Genomic DNA, 24,454 nt, shown 5'->3' with positions numbered 1-24,454 from the left:
AGAGCCTTACGTGTTGAGGAGAAAACAGCTTGAGGCAGATAAAGGAGATACAACAGTATCTCTGAGTTTTTCTTGCCAATATCTTTAATAACAACAATGTTCTCTTCAATGAGTTAACACAGTTGAGAACATAGAGTAACTAGATCAAATAGTTCCAAGACTTCAGTGCCATAAAAATAATGTCTTGAAAATAAGTCTTTGTTTTGTCTAAAATGTCTCAAATTTAGTGGAAGTATGTCCCAAGCGCCAATTTTCTTATTGAAATACATCTTCAAAAAACATTTGCCTACACTTAAAAAAAGAAGCACTGCTCTGTCTCTGGAGTAGCCGTCCTTTGTTTCTTTACTTCTCTAATTAACTTGCTTTCACTTAGAAAAATATTGCCTAATCAGATTTCTTTTCATTTACAAAGATGTGAATCTCATACTTCAGTTAACACATCTAGCTTAGCCTGATGCCAATAACTGGTTTGATGCAGTATCATGAAATTGTTAGTTCAAATTGAGAAACAAGGTTTTTCGATAACTGGCTATTCTATCAGCATTCTATAATACACTTAACATCTTTTGTTGTGGTGTTGAATGGTATGTGATAGAAGTGATTGGGACACCACTATGATTCTAAATAGCACTGCTATCAGGTGCTTCTGAGGTGGTTTTGTTTGTTTGTTTGTTTGTTTGTTTTAGCAGTCCTATTGCGTTTTCTATTCATATTGCTATTCCATCACTGGTTATTCCTTTCTACTGTTTTCTTGTTTCATTTATTTTGATCAATGATGTGCATTTCCAATTCTGTAAAAGTTTAACTCATTTGTATGTGTGGTAAAATGTAACACCAAACCCTTTGCAAGATGGAATTACCTTGCATATGAGATTGAAGATTGTATACTTCAAAAATCTAGAGAGATGCCAGTGACCAAGGATCAAATGACCTATTTGTAGCCAATGCCATTTTCATGGCACGCTGGTCCTCTCTGTCACGTGGCTCCTTACAATTCTCTGTCGTTTTCTTCCAGTGTAAGTAGTTCTTGTTAAGGATGCTTGCAATGAACTTTGGTATTCTTTTCTCTTTCATTTTTATAAAAACCAGGTATATTTTAATTTGAAAAACTCTGTTTAAGGAATTAGGAATTTAAGTCAATTCTTTCAACTCAATGTTTTCAGAACACATCATCAACATCAAGTATTACAAATTTATTTTAAAAGTTCCTTTTTAAAAGGGAATGGATGTGTTGTATGGACTTTAGCCAGCACTGTTGTAAAACACAGAACCTGTAAACTACCCTGGGCTGCTGCCCATTCACATCCCCCAAAAGGAGACTCCATCCTGAGTCTTGTGATTATTTTTCCTTTATATTTATTTAAAGATTTGTGTAATAAGTATAGATATATCCCCAATCCAAATATTCGTTAGTTTTGCTGGTTTTTAAGCTTCCAGTACAGCAAATTCCTATTGCGTTTATTTTCCCATGATGCACATTACGTATAGGAGTTATCTGTGGTGTGGGAGGCTGTCATTCACTCATTTTTACTGCTGAAGGTTTACATTTTATGGTTATACCATAATTGCACTAGTTTTCTATTGATGTATATGTAGCTGATTCCAGTTTTTGCCATAAACATTAGTGTGCATGTCTCCTGGGCACATAGGCAGGACAGCCCGCAGAGTGTATGATTAGGAGTAGGATGGTTGGATTATATGTTGTATGGACTTTAACCATACTAGATAATAATAATATTAGTTCCAAAGTGATTGTGCCAACTTAAACTTATTTATTTATTTATTTATTTTTGAGACAAAGTCTTGCTCTGTTACCCAGGCTGAAGTGCAGTTGTGCCATCTCGGCTGATTGCAACTTCTTCCTCCCAGTTCAAGCAATTCTCCTGCCTCAGCCTCCAGAGTAGTTGGGATTACAGGCATTCACCACCACGCCCAGCTAATTTTTGCATTTTTAGTAGAGACAGGGTGTTGGAGGCCGAAAGAATGAGGGTCGTGATCAACTCACTATACCACTGGAGGCTGTATGAGCAAACAACAAACTGTTCTCATGAAAACAGGATGCTGGCAAACTGACAAACTGCATTTGCCACCAGAAGGAATCACTAGGAGCAAGAAGCCCCTGACCCCTTCTTTCAGAACAGATCTTTTTGTCTTTGTCTTTATTTCTGTGTTCGTCCCCTTCATTATATCCCGTAGTAACCGATTGCAACAATGGGGTTTCACCATGTTAGCCAGACTGGTTTTGAACTCCTGACTGCAGGTGATCCACCCGCCTCCGCTTCCCAAAGTGCTGGGATTACAGGCGTGAACCACCACACCTGGCCTAAACTTTTGAATTAAATGTGTAATACTTGATGTTGATGATGTGTTCTAAAAACACTGAGTTGAAGGAATTGAATTGAAAGCCACTGTCTTGGCTGCAGAATTATTGCAGGCATTTTTGTTTAGATTCTGTTAATAACTTCCTGCTGTTTACTTGTTTCTCATATACCATGGTGCAGGGGCCTTTGAAAACAGTATGCTGAGAATAGATAAGGCTCAAGGACAGTATCTCCAACTGAACTTTTAATGAACTCCCGTAGGCGCCAAGAAGGTGGGTAAATAAGAAAGAATATAGAAACAAGGTACTGAGTAGAAGGTTACATGTGGGAAAAGAAAGTTTGTTTTGCATTGCATTCTTTCTGCTGACGTGAGGTTTATGGAGTATAAATAAAGTGAGGCGGAGGCTCTGAGTGCGGCCGCCATGTTCTCTGTGTGTCTTTGTCTTTGTGTGTGTTCTTTCATTCTCCACCACCCCCGGTGCGGCCCCCAACAAGTGGCGCAGCGAGCAGGGTCAGCACGGGTGAGTAGGGGAGAACAAGAAGGGGAACCCCCTAGGAGCAGGTAAGGCTCGGATGTTGTTAAGGGGAACCTTCTTAAGCTTTCATTATGGGAATTCCATCTCTCTGGCCTCAGAATATTTATGGCTGTTTCAAGGACTGTTGCTGTCTATGGGAGTAGAAGTGAAAGAAAAAGACTTTGAAGCGATTGTTTGCCCATGTTGAATAACATTGTTACTGGTTTCAGCATCAGACTAAAGTGCAGTTGAATCGGAAAAAATGGTTACAGGTAGTAAAAGCTTTGCTTAGAGCTCTCCAGTTGGGGGATATTATGCCTCTAAAATTGTGGACCTTGTGTAACTCTATCACTCAGACATTAGAGTTACTTGAGACTGATTCAGAGTGTGGTAATGTAGCCACAGGAGGAAAGGTATCTGAGGATTTGGAAAAATAAAATAAAATAAAATAAATCTGAAATGGAGCCCATTTGTGCCAGGGTAGCAAAAGGGGGAGAAGAGAAAAAGCCAGCTCTTCCTTCTTCTAAGGGAAATTCTGACATGCAGTGTATTACGGAAATGCTTCAACAAATATTACAGATACATTCTTCTAATTCACCTTTGCGAGCTTTCCCTGTTTCTTTTCCTTCTGCCCTGTTAAAAAAGGATTTTCCAGAGCCTCCAACCCCCCGGCTTCCTTATCTTTACCTTTATTTGGCAAAGTTTTCTCAGTGCCTTGCCCGCCATTGGGGGAGGGAGAAAAGGAAAAGATAAAAAAAAAAAAAAAAAAAAAAAATTTTAAGGAGCTGGATCTGTTTCCAATTATTTGTGCTTCTTTTGCTCCTAATGCTTAGTTTTCAAATGGTGGCAATAATGTCCAATTTAATGCCTTACAAATTAAATGTTTAAAAGAAATGAAAGCTGCCATTTCTAACTATGAACCCCTATCCTTGGTCTTCTTGATATTTTTTCATCAGAAAATTTGATAATTTCTATAGACTGGAAGACTTTGGGGAAGGCTTTTCTTGATCGTTCTCAGTGGTTACAATTGCACAGCTGGTAAATGAACAAGGCGCATGTACAGGCTAGAAAAAATGTTATGTGTGATCCCCCAGGAGCCACTGAGGAACAACTCACAGGCACGGGCCAATATGCTACTCTTAGTGCTCAGGCTGGTCCAGAAGATGTTGCCCTTACTCAAATCAAGACTTTGTTTTTAAGGGCCTAAAATAAGGTAGAGATAACAGGAAAATCTTCCCTTTCCTCTGTGAAGATTTTACTGGGCACAAATGAATATTCAGATTTCGTAGCCCGTCTTCAGGATGCTGTCTTGAAAATTGGGGGTGCTGACCTTGCTTCAAAAATTTTGTTACAAACGTTGTCTTTTAAAAATGCTTATGCTGACTGTCAAAAATTGTTAAAATCGTTAAAGGCCAATGGGGCCAATTTAGATAAATATATTAAAACTTGTGTTAGTGTTGGAGGGGCTATTTATAATGCTCAATTATTTGCTGGAGCTTTGTCTAAAGCCTTAAAAGGAAATAACAAACAAGTGTTTGCTTTCAGTGTAGTAAACCTAGACATTTCAAAAAAGAATGTCATAAATATTGAACACTTTTATCCCTCAAGGCAGAAAGCTGCCTTCAGAGGTGTACAAATGTTGTGGTAAAGGTCGACATTGGACAAATAAATGTCATTTCAAAACTGATAAAAGTGGAAATTTACTGTCTCCTCTCCTGGGAAATGGGAGCCGGGGCCCACAGGCTTGGGGCCCCAACAATTTATGTCACCAGGTCTGAAAGTGTAGTTGGTTTATCAGTCTTTACAAATGAGAAATATAAGAAAGGAAAAGAATGCACAAACTAACTAGGTTTCTTGTAATAAATCACTAAACTAGTCAAAGGACCAAAAAATACAAGATCAGCATGACTCTGAAGGATGTGAGATTATGGTTCTGCACTTATTACATTAAAGAGCTAAAATTAATAGACGTAATATTAACAATAATAACAGTAATAATAGCCATAGTATACTGAGTACTTACTATGTGTCTACTACTGTGAAAAAATCTTCACTTGCATTTAGTTCTTCCAACATCCCTTTAAGACTGACAAATTTTATAATTATTACCATTTTGTAGACAGGAAAACAGAGTTAAGACAGTTTTATAAATGTATCCAAGGTCATATAGCTATTATATTTTGAAAATATGACTTTCTGTCCCCAGAGCTTACATGCTTAACCCTTTCCTCTAGACTGCTCTATAAAGTACAAAAATGGTAGTCACCCTCCTTGGAATAATCGGAGGAAAGAAAAATCAATAACTAAGTAAAAGTTGTATCTCAGCACCAGATCCAATCCCAATTTCAAGTATCCATTTAGCCTTGGATAGCATCACTGTGTTTTGAAAACCAAAATCCGTTGAGTATTTTGTGGTCCACCATTTTTTACAAAGCAGATACTCTATTGAATAGTAAGCTACGAACTGAATTTCTGTACCTGTAATCACCTTATTTGTTTACAAATATTTGTTATTGACTAAATCTGCATACAATACCCAGTGAGCAAGGGCCTACAACATCAAGGAATAAATTCAAGTCCTCCTTAAGGATCCCACACCTTACCCCAGTTTCTCAGCTTTATGTGGCAACTAAGCAGAGCGCCGCTGCTGACTTAGTTATTACTCAGCCTTATACTTTGTCTCCTAATAGAGGAGTATATAAATTAGCTATTAGAGAGTGTGGCCCTTTGCCAAAAGGACATGATGTTACTAATAAAATTCTTATTATGGTTCAAGTCTCACAAGTTATATGCCTAGAGGCAGGGGAACGTATTCTCAATAGGGAGGGTTTGGTAGCACAGAAAAAACTGTTTTTTGGGAAACTTTAGTTTCTAATCAAAAGCCCTTATGTTCATTGCACATTAATGAAATAGTTTTTAAAGGGTTAATTGATACGGTGGTGAATATGTCTATTATTTGTTTAAATTAGAGGCCTATACAATAGGAAAAAAGACAAGTTTCAGTTATACTCACTGGCTTGGGTGCTGCTTCTGTGGTTTATCAAGATGTAGAACCTTTAACCTGTGTCGGTCCTAAAGGTTAACAAGGTCAAGTGTTTTTTTTTATTATTTTTATATTGTTCCTATCAATATTAATTTTTGGGAACAAGATCTTTCACAACAATTTGCTGCTTTTTTAAACATTCCTCATATTTCCTCAGCTGCCAAAAATATGATGTTCAAATGGGCTACAATCCTTTAAACTCATAGCCACCACTCCTATTTATGTGAAACAATGACCATTATTTAAAGAAATACTTAGGACTCTAAAAGAGTAAGTCAAAAAACAAATGGCCGAGAGGAATATAAAGCCACGTATTTCTGCATGGAATTCCCGTCTTTGTCTTGTCTTAAAACTATAAATGTTTACATTAAACCTAGGGAAAGTTTACAGCCTGGTCTTCCTAATCCTGCCCTTATCCCACAAAGTTAAAAATTAATGGTCATAGATCTCAAAAATTGTTTTTTCTCTATTCAATTACAACATCTTTTTTCTATTCTAGAAGGAGACAGTCACTTGGACAGCTCACGTCATTTAACTCCTTTGGCTTTACAGGAACTCCAGCTTGTGGAAGAGCAACTTCAAAAGGTTCATTTACATTATATCCTTCCCGATGTTCCCCTTTCCCTTTGTTTATTTCATACTTTACATTCTCCTACAGGAATGATTCATCAGACCAATCGGCCGCTAGAATGGATCTTTTTGTCCAATAAAACATCTAAACGCTTGGCTACTTATATCGATCGTTTAGCTGAACTGATCATCAAAGGACAGCATCACTGTCGACAACTTTGGGGAGGAGATCCTTCCTTAATTATCTCTCAATTCACTCATAGTCAGATCATTTATCTTCTTGCAACTTCTGATTCTTGGCAAGAAGCTTCATCAATCTTGAGTTACAGTTTATCCTTATCCCTCGGTGCAACAGGGAGAATTGTTTGCTATTCTCATGGTCTTACTTGATTTCCCTACTACTGGTTGTAATATTGTTAGTGATTCTCAATATGCCGTTTATGTTACTTCTTATATTTCTCAGGCCACTTTACCTCTTTGTGCTACTTCTTCTCTTCAAAAACTCTTTTCCTTGTTATTTTCTACTTTGAGCCAACGTCGAGCTCCTTTACTCATCACTCATCTTCGTTCTCATTCTCAACTGCCTGGACCATTAGTTCATGGAAATACTCAGATTGATTCACTTCTAATTGGCCACTTGCAGGCTGCAGAACAAGAACATGCTCTACATCACACTAATAGTTCTGGCCTTCAACGACGGTTTCATTTAACTCGTAAATAAGCTCGTTCTCTTATTCGAGCTTGTCCTTTCTGTGCTCCTTTGAGCATTCCATCCTTCCATCCTGGAGTTAACCCGAGAGGTACTCAAGTTAATCAAATTTGGCAAATGGATGTTATACATATTCTTTCTTTTGGACGATTAAAGTATGTTCATCATACCATTGATACTTTTTCTCATTTTCAATGGGCCACTCCGTTGCCATCTGAGAAAGCTGATTCTGTTATTACACATCTCTTAGCTTGTTTTGCCATTATGGGCATTCCTTTTATACTTAAAACTGATAATGCCCCTGCCTATGTCTCTCGTAAATTACAAGTTTTCTTACAGTAATACAATATTCAACATATCACCGGGATCCTGGGCAACAGTCAAGGTCAAGCCATCATTGAGCGCGCAAATTTAACTTTAAAAACTCAACTATTAAAACAAAAAGGGGGAAATGAGCCCCCACAAAAAAACTAGATTTTTTTGAAGGTTAACCTTTCTACCTTAATTTTTTTGATTTTGAAGGTTCTTTTTACCTTAATTATTTTTTGAATCAATGGAGACAATTGCAAGACTCCGCTGTCGTAACCCATCTTTCCTCACCTCCCTCGGTGATAGTCCCCGCTGACAATTTAAAGATTTGGTATCCTAATGAAGAAGGTAAGTATGTTCAAGGGCAAGTTCTAAAACAGGAACGGGGCTATGCTCTTGTCCTTACAGGGAGCGGACCTAAGTGGTTTCCTACAAGATGATTGAAACCTTGTTGAAAAGAAAACTGGATTCAGCATGCATTTCTTCCTTTGTTGGATGTGCCTCGGCGGGGGACTTATTTCCCTTAGTGAGGCTTTGTATGAATATTGCACTTATATTCCCTTTCCACCCTTGTATCAGGGAGTCGCCCGGGGAGAGGCGGAAATTAAGGTTTTCACCAATGACACTACTTGGATGCCGTCCCCCTATATAGACAAGGACAATATAGAACGGGAAACGGAAATTATAAACAACACATACCAATTTGGAGTGGAAGAACTTCCAATATGCATGGGAAATAGTTCTCATTGTCTCCGAAAATCGTATGAAGCCTGGGTTGTTCGCTATAATCATAGTTATGTGGCTGCTAATACTGTTATTATAATCATACTGTATATAGTAATGAAACTATTCCTAGTTCTTTACCTTTTTGTCCTATTCCAGAGGTTTCTCCTAATATTGAGGTGCTGGAGTGGCAACTATGTCGGGGAAATAAAGCCCGGATTTTATTAGAATACAATGGGATGCAAATAACTGATTGAAGTGTGCACGGTGATTTTCAAATAAAATTTAGTCACATACCTTTGAAATGGCACCGGGTAAATAAAAGTATTGCTGCTAACAATAATGAAACCTTGGTATGGTGTGAAGGAGGTCTAAGTACAGAGTCATCTTTGGAAGTTGTTAGCTGCAGGCGATGCCATTAGCACTTTTGTGGGGAATATGTCTCTTAATCTTTCTAACCCAACTAATTGCTTTCATATTCAGTTATATCGGAATACCTCTCAATATATTATTGCTTGTGTCCGTGAGCCCTACCTATTATTAGCAGGGAATTTGATATGGGATAATAATACGGGAATTGTTAATTGTACAAATACGTGTACATTTTTGTCTTGCCTCAATCATTCTTGGTGGCACAACTTTGCTGGGGATATTTATATCCTCAGGGCTCATAAGGAAATTTGGCTACCTGTTAATCTTACGCGACCGTGGGGGGCATCACCTCTTGAAACTTATATTTGGACTTCTCTTCAGCAAACCCGCCGTGCCCTTGGACTTATAATTGCCTCGGTGATGAGTCTTGTTGCCATTGCCTCCACTATGGCTGTAGCAGGGCTCGCTCTTCATCAAAGCATACAAAATGCTGAATTTGTGCAGCAATGGCATGAACAATCTCACCGGTTATGGCTTCAACAATGAAACATTGATTCTCAACTTGCTGAAAGATTGGACAACATGGAGCAAGCGTTGACATGGCTTGGAGATCAGCTCACTGTACTCAGTACTCGGGTAACATTACAATGTCATTGGAATTCCACTCAATTTTGTGTAATGCCTGTGCCTTTTAACATCTCTCAAAATTGGACTGTAATCCGAAAATTATTAATTGGCCATAAAAATATTAGTTTGGACATTCAAGAGCTCACTCAGAACATTTCCGAAGCATTTCGACAACAATTACATGTGCTGTCTGGAACTGTAACCTTCCAGGAGCTGGGGCAACGCCTTGCTGCCTTTAACCCATGGACTCAGATAAAAACATGGATTTCTACAATCTCTGGAAGTATATTGCTTTGGGCACTTGGTTTGGGTCTACTTCTTTTGGTGATTCGATGCTCCCTCCGTCGCCACCAAAAACAAAAGAAAACACAGGAACAAATATGGGCTACCTTTTTAGGATTGAGGCAAAACAAAATTAAAAGGGGGGAAATGCAGGGGCCTTTGAAAACAGTATGCTGAGAATAGATAGGGCTCAAGGACAGTATCTCCAACTGAACTTTTAATGAACTCCCGTAGGCGCCAAGAAGGGCGGGTAAATAAGAAAGAATATAGAAACAAGGTACTGAGTAGAAGGTTACATGTGGGAAAAGAAAGTTTGTTTTGCATTGCATTCTTTCTGCTGACGTGAGGTTTATGGAGTATAAATAAAGTGAGGCGGAGGCTCTGAGTGCGGCCGCCATGTTCTCTGTGTGTCTTTGTCTTTGTGTGTGTTCTTTCATTCTCCACCACCCCCGGTGCGGCCCCCAACACCATGGCATTATACTTTTGACATATAGATCCAGAAAATGCTTACTTATAGCCCAAACACATAGGGTTACTTTATATGTTAGGAAAATTTCATAATAAAAAGGAAAAAATGGAGGAAGGGAGGGAAAGAAGGAGGAATGGAGGAAGGAGTGAAAGAAGAAAAGAAGGAAGGGGAAGGGGAAGGAAAGCAGAATGAAAAGGAGGAGGGCGAGAGGTTGAATGGAAATATAGAAGAAAGAGAGGGAAGGAGGGACAGAAGGAAGGAGAAACGGAAGGAACAAAAAATAAAAGAAACTAAAATAAAGAAAAGAATAGACGTGAGAAACTAGAAACCCTATGTATGGCCAATATTATGAAAATGGGAGGAAATAAAACAGATGTAGTGAACCTGTAAAGAATAATGGAAATGTAAGAGGGCTTCATTTGTTTATCCATTGCTGTGTAACAAACTACCCCCAAATTTAGTGATTAAAGCAACAAACATTGACGAATTCAAAACCATAATACAAATACCAGCAAAATGGAGCCAATGCAAGTAGAAGAAGTTGAATAAACAAAAGGATTTTGCAAATTGGAATAAGTAAGAGGTCACCGTTGTGCAGATGAAAATGATTTTGTAGTCCAAATCCTCCAAAAAGCAAGTGCCACCATGGGATTAAAGTTACAGCATTTTATTAGGGGACGCACCTGTCAGACGATATTGCAAGGGAGGCAGATTACCCCGGGAAAGACAACAGACCAAGATGCAAGTGTGACCCCCAGTGATCGACAGAAGGAGAGAGAGTTCACTGGACATGTCCTAGACCACAGGCAATCTAAGAAGATTTGAGTAAGGCCATGGAAGAGTCCTGCAGCCCATGGGAAGCAGAAGGTCAGTACCAATGCTACTGAGGATGTCAGAGCACAGGAGCAGGGCCTTGGGGGATTACCCACGAGTGTGACTCAAACCTGCTGCCCTGACGGGTCTGTGCCCTTGGAAATCAAACCCTCTCAGGCTGAATTGCTGGATGATTCTGCTCACACTTACAATGAGGTAAGGGAAACCAGAAGGCCCCCAGGTGGATCTCTGGTTTCCACACATGCTTTTGTCCTCCTGTGTGAAAGTAGCCATGCCTCCTCCTGAAGATGAAGATCTATTACCTGGGCCTGGAGAGGAGGAGACTCCTCTTCTCACCAGGTGGCCTCTGGGCACACATTGTCCAAACTTCTGCGGTGACTAAAGTAATGTGTAGTTCAACAGGCTCTCTTTTGTCTCCTTTTAAGGGTACCCTCCTTTGGAAACCAGGACCTCCTATCCTGCACAGCCCAGTGTTGGAGATAAAACATGCAAAATACCCTAGTGGGTGAATCAAAGAGATTGGACATGGAGCCAAACCTGCTTCCACCTTTTGATTTCTGGACCCACATGTTCTTCCACTGAGAACACAGCACCACAGAGACGTCTCTGATTCAAACAATGTACCATGTTCTGAAAGATGGCACCCACCCCTCAGAGTGCTTCCTCCAGGCTGGCACTGAGCTGTGCCTATAGAAGACCTGTCCAGCATTCCTTGTGGCTGGCAGCCCCTGGGTGGTGCAGTTGGTGATAGGATTAGTGGAACCCACAGCCATGGAAGCACTGAAACTTTCCCTGCCAAGTGGGTCCTTCAGGGAGATAATGGGCTAGGAGCACCGCCTAGCATGTGGATCAGGAATGCCAACTTCCTACCTGCTCTTCATCCACCCCAGTCAATGTGAAATTGTCAATGAAATGAGCTGATTGAATATCCTATAGGATATCCAGTATGTCTACTGTAGTCTTAAGACTATATACTATAGAGGGCAGAGGAGTTACAATAGCCCTGAGGCAAATGATAAATAAATGTGTTGTGTACCCCACATGAATATGAATCACTCCGTATCCCCTTTCTAATTGGAGAGGAAAGGAATGCACTCACCAAATCCACAGCTGCACGCCGTGTGCCTAAGGATTTATTGATCTGCTCTACCAGTGATATCCAGACAACACAAAAACTGCAATTATAACTCCTACTTGGCCATACCTAGAGTAATTTCATTCATTGTTTAGGCCTCACCAGGCTCCCTCAGGGACAGTTTGCTGGATTATGTAGATACAATAGACAGCCCCAACACCACCCCACATCCGTCAGCTCTCCAATGGTGATGAGACACCCACAGTACTTTCAGTGTCTCCCACAAGACACACGAGGTTGCCTGCTTGCCATGGTGCCTGCTTTCCACCCCTCTACACCCCCGTGTCACTGTCATTGTGTCCTGAATAACAGTTTCAAGTTTGTCTATGGTTTCTGTGAGGAGCCGGGACATCCAGATAGAATGGGCCACATGAATCAACTGGTATGTGTTTCCCCTTTCAGGCAAAGTCTCACTCACTTCACACAATCACAGAGATCCCCATACAGGCTACTAGACTATGAGAAACAAACACACCCATCCAAACCCAAAGAATGGACTCAGAGACCCGGAGAAGAGCAAAAGTGAGACTGTGAGTGATGGTTTTGCAATATCGGGTGTCTGGAATGCAGACACACCAGGGACGGTTTGAACAATTTCAACAATGTATTCGCTAGTGCTCAAGTCCCTCCCCCATTTCCTCATTAGCTGAGTACCAAGGGCTTATGATCTTCCCAGATGTCACCTATTGGTAGTTTGATTAAGATTTCAAGTATGTTCCTTAGCGTCTTTTTGCTGCATTTTGTTGCAGCCCATAATGCATTGCTATTGTCTCAGGACTCTTTAAACATTTGACTTATGGCCCTAATGGCTGCACTTAGTTGATAAGAAAGGGTATAATTATCTATGTTGCAAGCTAGCCTAAACTAAATTTTTGGTGAGGTGGGGAGGGATTCATTGAGGGGGCCCCAACCGATAGGCTCCTGGCCAGTGTATGAAAGGGAAAGCAAGAAGGAGAGGGAGTGGTCACTTAGTACATTTTGCTTCTTTATCTCTTTATGACCATGTGGGCTGCTTAAACCTATACTAAGGCACATAGAATTGAAAATGAACCATCACATGTAGGTTATTTTTTATACCCTTAAGTCCTGCCCAAGCCAGGGCTGGGCCAAGGCCCTCAAACGTCCAGCTGTGGCCTCCTCCTGCTGCAGATGAGGAGTGGGCTGCAGGGAGGGCCATGGTGCCTGCTCTGTCTCCATCCCGGTCTCTATCTCTCAGGCTGACCAGGGCACATCCAGGTGGGTGAGTTGGGAATTGCGTGCTGATTGCTGAGGGCCTGGATGATCACTATCTCAGAGGGAGCAGCTGTGATCTGGGGAGGGCTAGAAACTGGAGAGGAATCCAAGGAGAGGTGGTGCCTCTAGTCCCTTCCTCTCTGCATCACCCTCCGCTGTTTCTCCAGCCATCAGGAGGACACCAAGAAAAAGACCCACGAGGCCCAGACTGAGGGCCCCTGGGTGTACAGTCCTTTTGAGGTCCCCTTGTACCAGGGAGGGTCCTGAGTGCACACGGCCATCCTCTGTCCACTTTGCAGCTCCCCATATATCTCATCTGGGAGCTGTCTCAGGGGTGTCATGTCTTCCGGGTCCCTCGAGGCCGTGCTTTTTCCAGGTTCCCACGATATGGCCCCTGTCTCCCTGTGTTTCTTGCAGATAATATGGACAAGGTGATAAGCAGATGTCCCTGGGCTATTTGGGGAATGGGGACCAGCTCCCTGTCAGGGCAGCTGTGCTCCCTGTTTTCATCTAATGTCCAGGTGTTAGTTTTTCCAGCCCCCGAGGGTCATAGTCCCCAGGGGGCTGTTTTTTGGGCTTTGTTCTGTACTCTGTGGCCTCACCTTGCCCTCTTTGAGCCAATTTTTTTCTTCTTAACATAGTCATGGCCTGGTAAGTTTAAAATAAGAGACAGTCAGAATCATTTCCCCCAGAGCCAGGTTGTTTGAGGGGAGAGGAAAAGAGCAGCAGAAAGTTTTCAGTTTCTGCAAAGACAGAGACAGTGCAGGGCACAGTGAGAGTCTGGGGTGTCCCGGAGACCCAAGTGTTTCTGCCATTTCCGCACTTCTGTGTGTCTGGTCAGTGAGGTGGTGGTGACTCATCCTTGAACCTAACGGCACTGTCAGTCGGCGCCTCAGGCCTGGGCAGATGGGACGGTTCATCCCCTGCCCTGCCTCAAGAGGGCCCCGTCCAGGGGGCACCTACAGGACGGGCAGTGCAGGTCTGTGGTCGCTCCTGCTCTCACCTGTGGCAGCTCCTGTAGAGGGACTGTCAGTTCTGGTTCCCTGTAGGCAGGAATGGTTTCACTGGGACAATGGCCAGAAAAAGGGCATGAAAATCACATGTTAATTTCTCAAAATTCCTGCTTTAAATGTTGATGTCCATCAACATAATTTCAGCTGGAGAATCTTAATAGGATGTCCTCCAATACTGATGTTGTAAGGGACGTTGAATGGAACAGGAACACAAGTTTAGAGCTTCCTTTCTCAGAGGATCCATGTGGGAGATGGTGCCTGTGGCAGTGGCAGTCCCCAGGTGCAGAGGGTGCATAGAGGCAGCCTCAGGCTGAGGGGTCTGAAGAAACCCCCTACTCCACAAGGAGAAGGAGAAGATCCCCTGTGGGCAGCAATGGCAGTGGCCTGGGTGGAAGCCGTGTTAGGAACGGGACAGGAAGGGCTTGCAACCCCACTAAGCAGCAGCCCTGGGGTGGAGCTGCATTTCCAGGGGTGAGTGGACAGGCAGGAACAAGCACAGCCCATATGCAGGTTATGGGGAGGGGAGGCTGGGCCTCCTTGAGCAAGGGAATCACCAGCATCAGGTCAGGTGCAGACTCCATGGCAGCCACATATTTCCATGCTGGGCCTGTGAGCCCCAGGGCTTCCTGATGGGATCTCCAGTTAGGAGCTGTGTGCTCAGAGCTGGGAGGGGAGGAACGCTGAGCTGCAGGTGGAGGGCAGAACCCACAGTGTGCAGGGTCTGCCCTGGTGTGCAGGTGCCTCCGCAGATGAGGAGGTCCTGGGGTCTGAGGGGTAGAAGGACTGTGTGTGTGACCCAGCCCAGGACTGGAGGACATGGAGACACGGCCAGGGCCTCTCTTGGGGAGGCCTCCCACTGTGTCAGGGCTGGTCAGGCGTGAGAGGAGGAGGAAAGGGCACTGAGTTTCCTCCTGGGTCTTGTTCCTGAGTCCTGGGGTCCTTTCACTCATTGCCGGGGTGGGTGCTGGGCACAGGGCAGGTGCTGATGCTGATGGAGTCACGGGAGGGGACTGGCAGGGGCTGGGAAAAGTGTCATGGGAGGGAGAAAAAAGTGGGGACATCATCTTCCCTCAGAGAAAGGGTGCATCTGATTTTGGAGTGACTGAGGAGGGAGAGGTCCTCAGGGAATAAAAAGCAGCGCCCTGCACCCAGTGGAACATTTACTGTTTCTTTCTTTTCTCCAGAGCTGATGAGCCTACAAGGCCCAGATCAACACCTGGCTGGGACAGGAGACCACCAGGGCAGTGCACAGCTGAGATCTCAGTCTCTGGTGTCAGCTCCTGGGTCCGCTGGCTCCACTGAGGGCAGCTAGACTCTGCAGCCAGGCGGTCTGGATTCAGCTCCTTGCCTATGTCTCAGCAGCACGTTCTCTCTTGGTGCCTCAGTTTCCTCATCCATGACATGGGGAAACTATGAGCATTTATTTCTTGTGGTTGGATGAATGAAAAGGGTTAATATATATGAGGTGCTTGCAGCTGTGCCATATTATTTTTGTTATTTTATTATATTTGATATATTACATATGCAGTAATTGTATTATTATAGGTGACCTTTATGAGTGAGTGTCCTGCTTATGGCTCCTTGTGGGGAGCCCAGGATCAGCTTTCCTGGCACCTTGAGGTCCTGTCATCTCTATCACACTCTCCTGCATTACCCCATTCTATTCTGTCTTCATATTTTATACTATAGATATTTAGCTCTTAAATAGAAATTTCCGGTCTGCGTTTTATTTCAAGTGTCTGGGAAGGGATAGAGTGTGAGGTTCAGGAGAGAAGGAGAGGTCTGTCTCGATGACTTGACACAGCACAAAGAAATCTCCCCTCCTCCCCCACATCTCCACACCAGTTCTCATTGAGGGACAGATTCACAGCAACACCGAAAGGGCTGGGAAGGGATGGGGGGAACATCTGGGGCCAATGTTCAGGGGCTGACCCTGTGGGGGACACCTGCCCTGCAGAGTTGGAGCTCACATGTGATGACGTAGAGCTGAAGATGATATCAGGGAGGTGACAGAAAGTGCTTTGTGGTTTCCTGATTACAAAGATTAGAGGTCAGTCAGCTTCTGGGGTGAAGTGACTGTTGGGGAGATTGGACTGAATTAATGAAGAATAAATGAGCTGGGAATGAGGATGAGTAAAGCAAGCATCAGTATCTCCTGCCATCAGTTCAGACTGACTGGGGAGGTGGGAGAGTTCCTGATCCTGTTGCGTGGTTCCTCCTAACTTCCTGGTCTTGGGGGCACAGGTGGGTGGTGCTGTTCTTGGTCAGGGCAGCCTCAGCTCCATCCAGGTAAAGCAGTGGTGACAGAGAAAGTTAGGGGAGCACCTGTGAAACAGACCAAGGCAGGGATGGGAGCCCCCTGTGCAGCAGGAGTGGATGCAGGACCTGCCTGGAAGCAAGAGAAGGATGAGGGAACCTAGTTGGGTCCTGTTTCCTGCCTGCCTGTGTTCACAGGGTAACCAGTAAGGGAGCTGGCGTAGGGAATTCGTTCATAAGCTATCTATCCAGAGATGTGTTTATAGACATATTCTTTCATGTTTGTATTCAGGTTTGTTGTCACAGACACATTTATCCATGTATGTTTTATGTTTAAGTTACTTTGGAATGGTTCAGTCACAAAATCTTAATCTCTTAACTTGTGCTGCTCTCTACACAGACACACACACACATTCACACACATGCTATACAAACATGTCTACCTGTATCTATAAAGAGACATGTTATGTTATTTTTAATTTTTTTAATTCATATATATTCATGGGGACAAGTGCAATTTTGCTATATTGCTATATAGGTTGTGGTAAAGTCAGGGCCTTCAGAGCATCCAGCACTGGAGACAAGCACATTGTACTCACCAAGAAATCCCTCTATTATACACCCAATGCCAACCACCCTTACCCTTCTGGGTCTCTGTGATCCATCACTTCACACTCTGCTTTTATGTATATGAAGAGATATTAACCAAATATGGCAGAGTGGTAACTTGAATTTTACTGCACCATTCTTTCAGCTTATTTGCACATTTGAAAATTTATACAATTATAAGTTGGAAGAATGAGGGAAAAGAGAGGGGAGGGGAGAGAGAGAGAGAGAGAGAGAGAGAGCTGAATCTGAATAGGCTAGGGGTTGTGTCCCACTAGGAACCATAATCGATCTTTGCCATTTTGAAAGTGTATCCCCTGAGCTGCCTTCAGAGAGTTCAGGAGGGAAACCTGTTTTCACAGAAATACCAAGATGCCATCTGCCTGTTTCATTATGTTGACTTTTCCATTAATGCTGCAAATGCCAAGGTCGGTAACACACCCAGCACCTCAGCAGAACCAAGGCAGTGGCTCCAAACTGCACTGCCATTTAAGAATGTCTTTGATGGTGCAGTAAAAAAATTATGTTCATTAAAGTTTGATCCTTGAGTACATGTCTTTAATATTCCTTGTGAGAAAATGGGTAATATGCATAAAACACTTATTGCACAGAGAAGCTGGATGGTAGCCTTGAGAAAGGGCAATTGTGTGACTCAGTTATGAGTTCAAACAGCAGATCTCACTCACCCACTGAAAGGCAGTTGCATTAACTCCTGTTTGGGGGTATTATGAATAAAGCTGCAAGAGTATTTGTGCACAGGATTTTTGTGAACATAAAGATTTCCCGTGTTTGAAATAAGTGCATAGGAGGGCAATTGCTAGTCATAAGGTAAATTGCATGTTCAGTTTGAAGAAAACTGCAATACTCATTTCCAGAGTGGCTGTCCCATTTTTAAAAAAATTCCCAGCAGCAATATAAGAGTGACCCAGTTTCTCTGCATCCTTGCCAGCATCTGTTGCTACCTTTATTTTGTATTGCAGCCATTCTCATCATTGTGGTTTTAATTTGTATTTTCCTATTGGATAATCATGTTGACTCCCTTTTCATCTGCTTATTAGCCTGGTGTTTATCCTCTTCAGTGAAATATCTGTTCATGTCTTGCTTATTGCCTATTGTGTATTTGGATTTCATTTTTACTGTTGGGTTTTTTAATTTCTCCATATATTCTGAATACAGTCTTTACAGAATATGTTGTCTATAAATATCTTCTCTCGTTCTGTAACCTGTCTTTTTAGCTCTTCACAGGTCTCTCACAGAGCAACAGTTTTTAGTGTTGATAAGATCCAATTTGTTAACTTTTTTTTTGATGGAACATACTCTTGGTGTTATGTCTAAGAACTCTTTGTCCAGTCTTAGTTCGGATGACTTTTTCTTAAAAGGTTTGTAATTTTAAGTTTTAAATTTATTATTTATTTTAGAAAAAAAAATTCTTGCCTAGGCTGGCCTTGAACTCCTGGGTTCAAGGGATCCTCTCACCTCAGCCTCCCGAGTAGCTGAGAGTACAGGCCTGTGATACCACACCTGGCTCAATGTTTGCCATTTTAACTCTGTGTTTTACATTAAAGCTTGTGACTCATTTTGAGTTATTTTTTGTATAAAGCATGAGGTTTGGGCTCAGGTTATTTTTTTCCACTGTGGTTGTCCAGTTGTTCCAGCACCATTCATTGGGAAAGCGCTCCTTCCTTCATTGAATTGCTTTTGTGCTTTTGTAAAAGTCAGTTGTGCATATTTGTATGATTTGCTCATTTTTAGTTGAGTTGCTCGTCTTCGTACATTGAGTTTAAGAACTTGTCTTATATTCTGGATACATGTTCTTCATCACAAATGTAATTTGTGATCAACTGTGAAAATTTTTCCCTCAATGTATGGCTTGTCTTCTCATTTTCTCAATAATGTCTTTTGAAGCACTTAAGTTTTAAATTTTAACTAAGCCCAATTTCTCTCTCTCTCTTTTTTCATTTGTAGATCATGTTTTTGGTATTTTATCTAAGAATCTTTTGCCTGACTACCCAATGTCACAAAAATTTTCTTCTATGTTTTCTTTTAGAAATGTGATAGTTTTAACTCATAAATTTTAGCTGTTTAGGTCTCTAATTTGTTTGAGCTTATATATTTTTTCTTTTTTTATTATACTTTAAGTTCTAGGGTACATGTGCACAACGTGCAGGTTTGTTACCTATGTATACATGTGCCATGTTGGTGTGCTGCACCCATTAACTCATCATTTACATTAGGTATATCTCCTAATGCTATCCCTCCCCTCTTCCCCCTCCCCACAATAGGCCTCGGTGTGTGATGTTCCCCCTCCTGTGTTCAAGTGATCTCATTGTTCAGTTCCCACTTATGAGTGAGAACATGCAGTGTTTGGTTTTCTGTTCTTGCAATAGTCTGCTGAGAATAATGGTTTCCAGCTGCATCCATGTCCTTACAAAAGACACAAACTCATCCTTTTTTATGGCTGTATAGTATTCCATGGTGTATATGTGCCACATATTCTTAATCCAGTCTGTCACTGATGGACATTTGGGTTGATTCCAAGTCTTTGCTATTGTGAATAGTACTGCAATAAACATACGTGTGCATGTGTCTTTATAGCAGCATGATTTATAATCCTTTGGGTATATACCCAGTAATGGGATGGCTGGGTCAAATGGTATTGCTAGTTCTAGGTCCTTGAGGAATCACCACGCTGTCTTCCACAATGATTGAACTAATTTACAGTCCCACCAACAGCGTAAAAGTGTTCCTCCACATCCTCTCCAGCACCTGTTGTTTCCTGACTTTTTAATGATTGCCATTCTAATTGGTGTGAGATGGCATCTCATTGTGGTTTTGATTTGCGTTTCTCTGATGTCTAGTGATGATGAGCATTTTTTCATGTGTCTGTTCACTGTATAAATGTCTTCTTTTGAGAAGTGTCTGTTCATATCCTTTGCCCAGCCCCTTTTTGATGGGGTTGTTTGTTTTTTTCTTGTAAATTTGTTTGAGTTCTTTGTAGGTTCTGGATATTAGACCTTTGTCAGATGAGTAGATTGCAAAAATTTTCTCCCATTCTGTTGCCTGTTCACTCTGATGGTAGTTTCTTTTGCTGTGCAGAAGCTCTTTAGTTTAATTAGATCCCATTTGTCTAATTTGGCTTTTGTTTCCATTGCTTTTGGTGTTTTAGACAAGCTTATATTTTATGTGGTGGTAAGTGTCACTTCGTATTACCTATGCAACTTTATTGACGATCAATTGACAAAAAATGTAAGAATGTCTTTCTAGATTCTCACTTCTGTTCATTGATCTCTGTGTCTTTCACTTTCACACTGTCTGGATTATTGTAGATTTATAAGACATTCCATTTTACACGTCTCCTGGACACATAGCCAAGAATGTCCCCAGAGTGTATGATCAGGAGGCAGACAGTGGGATTATATGGTGTATGGACATTAATCAGACTAGAAAAGGCTAATTTGATTTCTCAAGTGCTTGTACCAAGAATGGGTAAGAGCTCATGTTGCTCGCGTGTCCTGAAAACATTCAGTTGAAGTAGGAGATTAAATATTAAAAGCCACTGTCTTGGCTGCAGAATCACCCTAGACGTTTTCTTCATATTCAATTAATAACTTCCTTTTCTTTACTTTTATATTATAAATTATGGCATTATACTTTTAGCATTAGGTTCAAGTGATGCTTCCTTTTAGCCTAAACACTTAGGTTTTATGAAAAAAATGGAGGGAGAAAGCTCTGAGGGAGGAAAGGAGGAAAGAAGGAAGGAAGGACAGAGAAAGACAAAATAAAAATGTTCAAAAAAGAATAGGAGGAAAGGGTTGGAAACGGCAAATATGGCTAATGTTATTAAAATGCAAGGTATTAAAAGATGTGTAGATAATATCCATGGAATAATGGAAACTTAAGAAAGCCTTGGCCAGGCGCGGTAGCTCACGCCTGTAATCCCAGCACTTTGGGAGGCCAAGAAGGGCGGATCACGAGGTCAGGAGATCGAGACCATCCTGGCTAACATGGTGAAACCCTGTCTCTACTAAAAATACAAAAAATTAGCCCAGCGTAGTGGCGGGCGCCTGTAGTCCCAGCTACTCGGGAGGCAGGAGAATGGCGTGAACCCGGGAGGCGGAGCTTGCAGTGAACCGAGATTGAGCCACTGAACTCCAGCCTGGGCAACAGAGCGAGACTCCATCTCAAGAAAAAAAAAAAAAAAAAAAGAAAGCCTTAATAGTTCTCAAGTGCTGTGTCACAAACTACCTCAAAATTTAGTAGCTTAATAGAACAAATATCCGTTAACTCAAAGAGGTACTACAAACACAAGTAAAATAGATTCTATGGGGGTGGCAGAAGTTGGACAAAGAGAAGGATTTTACAAGTTGAAATAAGTAGAAGTTATTGATGTGCAGATGGAAATAATTTTTAGTCTAAGTCTTTCAAGGAGCAGATGCCCAGATGAGCTTCAAGTCTGTGGCATTTTATGAGGGGATACACCTGTAAGGGAATATGGGAAGCGAGCCAGAAATCCCTGGAAAAGGCAGCAGACCACAATGCGAGTGTGACCCCCAAGTGCTGGACAGAAGGAGAGAAGGTTTGTTCGACGCATCCTAGAGCACAGGCAATCTAAGAAGGGTTGAGCAAGGCCATGGAGGAGTCTTCTAGCCACCGTTGGCCATCAGAGGAGTCCCGTGTCTCCCAGTAATGGCCTGCCTTAGTGTGCCTACTGTGACCGGTCACTGGCTGGGAACAGCCCATGGGAAGCAGGGCTTCTGCACTAACCCTTCTGAGGATGTCAGAGCACAGGAGCGGAGCCTTGGGACATTATCTAGGTGTATCACTCAATCCTTCCTTCCTGAGGGTTCTGGGCTCTTGAATATCAAACCCTCTCAGGCTGGGTTGCTGGATGATTCTGCTCACACTTACAACAGGACAAGGGGAACCATAAGGCCTCCAAGTGGATCTCTTATTTCCACACACACTTCTGCCTTCCTTGTGTGATAGCAGCCCTGCCTCCTTCTCTTCTCACCTGCTTGTGTCTGGACACATACTACTCAAACATCCCTGGGGGCACCCATAATGTGTAGTTCCATGGACTCTCATTTGTCTCCTTGCCAGGGTGCCCCCTTTGGGAAACCAGGACCTCCTCCCCTGCAGAGCCCCGATATTGGAGAGGAGAAGTGCAAAATCACCCTGAGGGTGAATAGAAGGGATGAGACATGGAGCCACACCTGTTTCAACTTCTTGGTTTTTGGACCCACGTGTTCTTCCTTCTGTAAACACAGCACCATACAGACGTCTTTGATTTAATACGCGCAGCACATCCTGAAAGATGGTCCCCGTTCCTCAGAGGGTTTCATCCAAGCTGGTACTAAGTTATGTCTGTGGAGACCTGTCCATGACTCGGTGTGGCTGGCAGCCCCTGGGAGGTGCAGGTGGTGATATGACCAGGAGATGCCTTGGTCATGGCCCACGCTTCATCCCTTTCCCTCTGAGGTGTGTCCCGCGGGCAGATAATGTACTGAAATTCTGAGCCAGTGGATCAGGAATGCCAATAGTGATACTGGCTGAGGGTCTGAGAGTAGAGAGGAAAACACACCACATCGAATAGGTACCTACCCCTGTGAGGATGAACCTCCGCCTCGCCGGCAGCTTCCCACTTGAGCTGGGTGATCTGAGCCGCCGTGTCTGCGGCGGTCAAGGAGCACAGGTCCTGGTTCAGGGCGACGTAATCCCTGCCTTTGTAGGCGAGCTGGTGATACTCCCGGAGAAGGCGCCCCTCGGACCCCTTGTCGCAGCCAGGCATCCTCTAGATGGTGTGAGACCCTGGCCCTGCGCCCGCGGTCAGCCCCGCCCACCGAGCCCCGTCCCCGCCCCGACCAACCTGCGGGATTTTGGCCTAAACTGAAAATGAAACCGGGTAACGGCTCCTAGGCTTCTCCCCGGTCAAGGGTCTCCGGGTCCCGCGGCCTCGGGGTGGATCTCGGACCCGAAGACTCGGGGAGACCCGGACTGTCCGTGGGGGATGTGGAGGGGTAGTGCCCTGCGCCCCCGGCCGGTGTCACTCACAGGCCTCGCTCTGGTTCTAGTAGCCGCTCAGGGTCCGCAGGTTCATTCGGTAAACTGTGCGTTGGTCTTGGCGGTCCCTGTCTTCTCCTCCCAATATTCCGGCCCCTCCTGCTCCATCCACGGCGCCCGCGGCTCCATCCTAGGACTCGCGGCGTCGCTGTCCAACCGCACGAACTGCGTGTCGTCCACTTAGCCCATGGAGATGAAGCGGGGGCACCCCGCGGCCGGGCCGGGACGTGGCGGTGTGGAAATACCTCAAGGAGTGGAAGCCTGTGGACGAGGGGGGGCGCTGAGACCCTCCCGACCCTCCTCCCGGCACCGCAACCGGGTTCCTGCGCCCCCACCCGGCAGACCCCTAGCTACTCCCCACAGAAGCTGTTTCCCTCCCGACCCCGCACTCACCGGCACAGGTCTGGGTCAGGACCAGGGCTCCCGAGAGCAGCAGAAGGAGGGTCCGGGGTGCCATGACCCCATCCTTGGCGACTGGGGAGAATCGGAGTCCTGGTGGGTGCGTGGGAACTTTAGAACCGGGAACTCTAGAAACCCGACACTCAATGGGAGTGACAACTGGGGCCGCCCGGTGAGTATCCAGGAAGAAGGACCAGACGCAGGTTGAGAGAGGGAGGAGAGAAACCCTTCGGAGATGGGGAATCCCCAACGCTGGGCCTCCTCAGTCCCCACACGCTTTCTGAGCCTGAGATTCTGAGAGCCATGCCTGGGGCTCTGGGACTTAGCCCTGACCCCTCTACTCCTGTGCCAAGCGCTCTGTCTCAATGTTTCCCTGAGTCTTGGCCCAGGAGCTGTCTGAGAAACCAGGGAGAAACACACGGCATGGGCCCCGTCCCTCTCTCTTCACTTTTCATCACGGACTCCCCGTCCCAGAACTGGACTCCCTGCCTCCTACTCCTTACCTGTCCCAGTGGACTCTTCTAGAAGAAAAATCACCCCAGAGAGCTTGGTGCCGGAGAGTGAGCTTGCCCTGGGGATGGAGGTGTAGAGACAGGGCTTTTTTTTTCTTTTTCTTTAAATCTGGAAAAGTTGCGCCTGAGTGCATGAGATAGAACAGAGACCAGTTTGCTTTTTGTTTATTAACTACAGTGGGTAGCAGAATCTTGGTAATCCCTGAATGATCAGGATCTAATCGGTAGAAAATGTGACTTTGGTCCCTTGACATATAAATGTGTCTAAAAGCAGTACAACAGGACTCACAAAGCTCCTAAGTTTCACTTTCACAGACGATGTATCTGTGACTCCCGCTTGTAGTATTTTATATTTACCTTCATTCCATAGCCCTGTGTTTCTTTGTGAGTCCAGGACATCTCCTAATACAAGATAGCCACTGTGTTATTTTATGTTGCAACCAGGAGCCAGTACAGACTTTATTCA

At 43.6% G+C, this 24,454-nt stretch overlaps 1 long non-coding RNA gene and 1 pseudogene across 3 annotated transcripts; one reads left to right on the top strand and one right to left on the bottom strand.

Annotated features, from left to right (window-relative positions):
- Nucleotides 1-2,541: 2,541 nt before the first annotated feature.
- LOC144340489 (uncharacterized) lies at nt 2,542-11,816 on the top strand. 2 transcript variants are annotated; one of them, XR_013416667.1, is made up of 3 exons: nt 2,542-6,464; nt 7,876-10,807; nt 11,200-11,816. It is a non-coding gene; the product is annotated as an uncharacterized LOC144340489 (long non-coding RNA). The 2 variants fall into 2 exon arrangements; XR_013416666.1 differs by having other exon boundaries at nt 2,542-10,807.
- Nucleotides 11,817-22,231: 10,415 nt separating this feature from the next.
- Nucleotides 22,232-24,046, bottom strand: LOC720162 (saoe class I histocompatibility antigen, A alpha chain-like; annotated as a pseudogene). Its single transcript, XR_013416660.1, has 3 exons — nt 23,471-24,046; nt 23,069-23,338; nt 22,232-22,421 (listed from the first exon to the last, which is right to left on the bottom strand). The product of XR_013416660.1 is annotated as a saoe class I histocompatibility antigen, A alpha chain-like (transcript).
- Nucleotides 24,047-24,454: the final 408 nt, after the last annotated feature.

The sequence above is a fragment of the Macaca mulatta genome, chromosome 4 (genome assembly GCF_049350105.2).
Source record: "Macaca mulatta isolate MMU2019108-1 chromosome 4, T2T-MMU8v2.0, whole genome shotgun sequence".
NCBI classification, from domain to species: domain Eukaryota; kingdom Metazoa; phylum Chordata; class Mammalia; order Primates; family Cercopithecidae; genus Macaca; species Macaca mulatta.
This window is presented reverse-complemented; position numbering and strand designations above follow the sequence as displayed.